Genomic DNA, 4,692 nt, shown 5'->3' on the forward strand with positions numbered 1-4,692 from the left:
ACATCCACAATTTTCACATCTAACACCACAATACACGACATCCACAATTTTCACATCTAACACGACAATACCTGACATCCACAATTTTCACATCTAACACGACAATACCTGACATCCACAATTTTCACATTAACACTACAATACCTGACATCCATAACCACTATTATAACAACTAACACGACAATACCTGACATCCACAATTTTCACATTAACACGACAATACCTGACATCCACAATTTTCACATCTAACACGACAATACCTGACATCCACAATTTTCACATTAACACGACAATACCTGACATCCACAATTTTCACATTAACTCGACAATACCTGACATCCACAATTTTCACATTAACTCGACAATACCTGACATTCACAATTTTCACATCTAACACGACAATACCTGACATCCATACCCACAAACCTGACCCAGCTAATCTCAGGTGAGCCAGGGTTCACTACAGCACTCACCTTTGATGTACGTGCGTCTCCCCCCGGGCAGGTGCCGTGAGTCAATATCCTCACGGCTCGCTAAACACTTTGCCCATCAAACTGCAACATGAGTTGATTGTGTTTATTTTTATTTCCAACCTGTTTGTCTTACACGTTAGAGTAAAAAAAAATTGCGTTGTGAAGTGTTCTAGTGTGGGATATAATGTTAAAAGTAATGACTTAATTGATTCCCCTAAAGACGTCATTCACTTTAATTAGCAATCTTAAATCATACTTTCAAGACGGGAACACATGTTTTAACTTTATATTTTTTCTCACTGTTTACCACTAGGTTTTAAGTAACTTTTAAAATAGCTATTATAATTTTCTTCTTATAAAAACTGTATGTTCACAAGTTCTTTCGGCCTTTGGATTCACGTCAGATATAGCCAGTTCACCCCCCCCCCCATTTCGTCTCAACTTCTCGAAAGTTGAAGCACCCCACCCCCGTCCATCTTTGATAACAATAATTCTAACGTAACATGACACTGTCATTTTATTCTCTTTAAAAAAATACAAAATGCATCACGTTTATCAATGACACCCCCACCCCTCTCTGCCATTTTGCAAAAACGTAACAATTTCATCACACGTCTACTTTTTCTCCACCCCCCCCCCCCCAACATTTGGGTATGTGATCTCATTTCTGGACAAGCTTCCCATGTTTTTCCTTTATTCAAGTTATCAATCCAATCTAAACTTAACTCCAATTTCCGTCCAGCGATCAGGGACAAACGCGAATGACGACACACATCCTATCTATTTTTAGCCCTGCTCTTGACATAAACATGTCCCATAAGCCTTAGATCACACGTGTCCAGGTCAGCCTGACCCTAATGTATTTTGTTAAATAACTTTATTTGAAAAACCAGCCCTACACAATAAAAACCGGCATTTGTCATTACCGTCCATGGAGGTGACGTCATTCATCTCACTACAACACACCACGTGATCCGTTCCCATCAGTCTTGGTATTGTTGTCTGAATGGACGCTACGTCACCGCCGGGGCTATATTTAGCGTACAGGAAGTAAAGGGCAATAAGCCTGCTTTTGTCCTCTGATCTCATTGGTGTAGGTCAAGTTAATTACCTTACTTCTCTCGTAGCCCCGCCCACTTTTTTTTGTAGTGACATGTCATTGTCGACGTGTAAAGTGACACTGGTTTCCTACATGCTGAAAGGTAGCAGGACGTGGCGGTACGGAGAGTAGGTACAGTAGAGTTCACCTGGTTTGTGATAGTTGATTACCATTTTACCATTTTGTCAACCACTGATGATTTCCTTTTTACCCTGCACCTCACGCCCCCACCCCGGCAACCAATCCGTAATGAGAATGAAACATTACCTGCATGATAGCTAAGTCCTCCCAATTTGCTTTACATGGAAAAGTATCAATCCCATGACAAACCCACCTCATGTTGTTCTGTATTACATAACGAAATACCCCTCTCCCCCACCACAACTTATCACACTTAACTTACAAAACTTACAAAATAAACCGCTATAGCCGGCTAATTATATCTCGCATGTCTAAAATATCTCAATTTACAGGGCGATGAAAGAAATAATTACCCCCACCCCCACCTTCATCATGCTTCATACATCCAGCCTTGTTTTGTGTCAGCTTTGTTTAATCCCACCCCACCATATCCCATCCCCACCCCACCCCACCCTATCTCGTCCCCACCCCTCTCCACCCCATATAACACCCTCCCACCCCTGAATACAGCTAAGCCCGTGTTAATTTGATCGGCTATTAATCATGATTGATGTTCGATCCTGACCTTTCCAAGATTAGAATTGTGCCAGGACTGGATAGTCTCCCCCACCCCTGTCGGGCATAACCTTTAGGGTTTGTGGGTAGGATGTGGCACGTGGGGTTGCCGAGGAGGGGACCGGTCAAAAGTAATGAAAATTATTTCAAAAAAATATTCAAAGAAATGTTTCCTCCTAGAAAGTACAAGTACTATATATCATGGTGCTCTAGAACCTCCTAGAACAGTGGTTCCCAACCCTGTGCCCGCGGGCGCCATTGCGCCCGCTGAACGATTCGTATGTGCCCGCCTCTCACTATTCGACAGACAGAACTTTTTTTCATAAACATTACTTTAAAATATTATTTATTTTTATTCATTTGTTACAGTTTTAATTTTTTTTTGACTGCCTAGGTTTATTAAATATGTTTGATACTTGTCCCAACTTGTCTAGCGGCGAGCCAGAATGCACTATTTACGCTAGCCTGGAACGGCTAGTGCCGTTTGCTCATCACACCTTGTACACGCAGAAAACCCGAAGTGAACGAATGGATCGAGCGCCACGGACTGATTTGATAAACGCCGAAGGCGCCAAATCACAAGGCACATAACTCTGATTGCTTCGGCGATCATCGTCTCACTTCGGGTTTTCCGCGTGTACATGGAGTGATGTGCAAAAAGCATTCCCCGCCTGGAGCCGCATTGTTGTCATTGTGATTGCTGCCCTGTTCGGGTCGCGACAGTTAGATGAGAGACATATTCGTCAGACGAAACACGAATTAGAGTTTTCTAAAAAAACATTAACAGGCTAAAAGCGAGGTGCGTAATTTATTGTATTCATAAGCGATGATCTATTAATAAACTTTTATTATTGAGGAGATAGTTGTAGTTCTTGTTATAATATATTTATGCATATAATGCAGAAGGAGTTTGTCGATTTAAAATAGGTGGTGCTCGCCACCCTACCGATATTTTAGAATGTGCTCTAGAGTAAAAAAAGGTTGGGAACCCCTGTCCTAGACAATAAAGTACAAGACTATATATCATGGTGCTCTAAAACCTCCTAGACCATAAAGTACAAGTACTATATATCATGGTGCTCTAAAACCTTCTAGACCATAAAGTACAAGTACTATATATCATGGTGCTTTAGAACCTCATAGACCATAAAGTACAAGTACTATATATCATGGTGCTTTAGAACCTCCTAGACCATAAAGTACAAGTACTATATATCATGGTGCTTTAGAACCTCCTAGACCATAAAGTACAAGTACTATATATCATGGTGCTCTAAAACCTCCTAGACCATAAAGTACAAGTACTATATATTATGATGCTCTAGAACTTCCTAGACCAAAAGTGCTAGTACTGTATAACATGGTACTCTAGAACCTCCTAGACCATAAAGTGCCAGTACTATATATCATGGTGCACTAGAAGTTCCTAGACCATAAAGTACACGTACTATATATCATGGTGCTCTAGAATATAAATGAGAAATATGAACCACTATGCATTGGGTGGTTTCGGGTTAGCGTTTTATTTGCATCCATCACATGTTCAGCGAGAACTCCCCATTTAGCGTACAGTTCTAAAGCTAAACTCATTGGTCTGTAACTTGTTCCTCTATGTGTAGGTGATACATTTTTTTATGTTAATCCGTGTGTAGGTGATACATTTTTTTATGTTAATCCGTGTGTGTGTGATTATTTTTTTAAATGTTAATCCGTCTGTATGTGATTATTTTTTTAATATTAATCCGTCTGTATGTGATTATTTTTTTATTGTTAATCCGTGTATGTGTGATTTTTCGTTTGAATGTTAATCCATCTTTATGTGATTATTTTTTAATGTTAATCCGTCTGTATGTGATTATTTTTTTATTTTAATCCTTGTATGTGTGTGATTTTTGTTTGAATGTTAATCCGTCTGCATGTGATTATTTTTTTAAATGTAGCACCTTGTGCATGTGATTGAATTTTTAAAATATTAATTAATCGAAGAAATTATCTTTAAAACCTAACGGCCTCACATGCAGGTGCTTCAGTAATGCTATCATGTGTAATATATATGCGGCCGTCAGATTTCGGCAAACAATTTAGGCACGTGAGATCAGAGTTACGTTCAATATTACAAACCAGTTGAAAGTATTTGGAAGTGTAATACCAAAAAAAGCAGAATTAGTAGACAGTAGAGATTTTATTCCCATACCTAAACCTCCTGACCTTTCCAGTAACCCAGTGACCTCGTGACGTCATTGACCTGGCTGACCCGCCGATTGACCGGACGATAATTTCAGGCGATTGCGTCACTCCACTCGCCTGCTAACAGAACTAATTGACGGCGAAATGACCTCATCGGCAATCGATAAATCGGTACCCTGGTCCAGCGGCTATCCACTAAAAATAATTACCGTGGGGTTTCCACAGGGGGATTTTCTA

Source organism: Physella acuta, unplaced genomic scaffold (genome assembly GCF_028476545.2).
Source record: "Physella acuta isolate Inbredline_101_S28 unplaced genomic scaffold, ASM2847654v3 ptg000445l, whole genome shotgun sequence".
Lineage (NCBI taxonomy): Eukaryota > Metazoa > Mollusca > Gastropoda > Physidae > Physella > Physella acuta.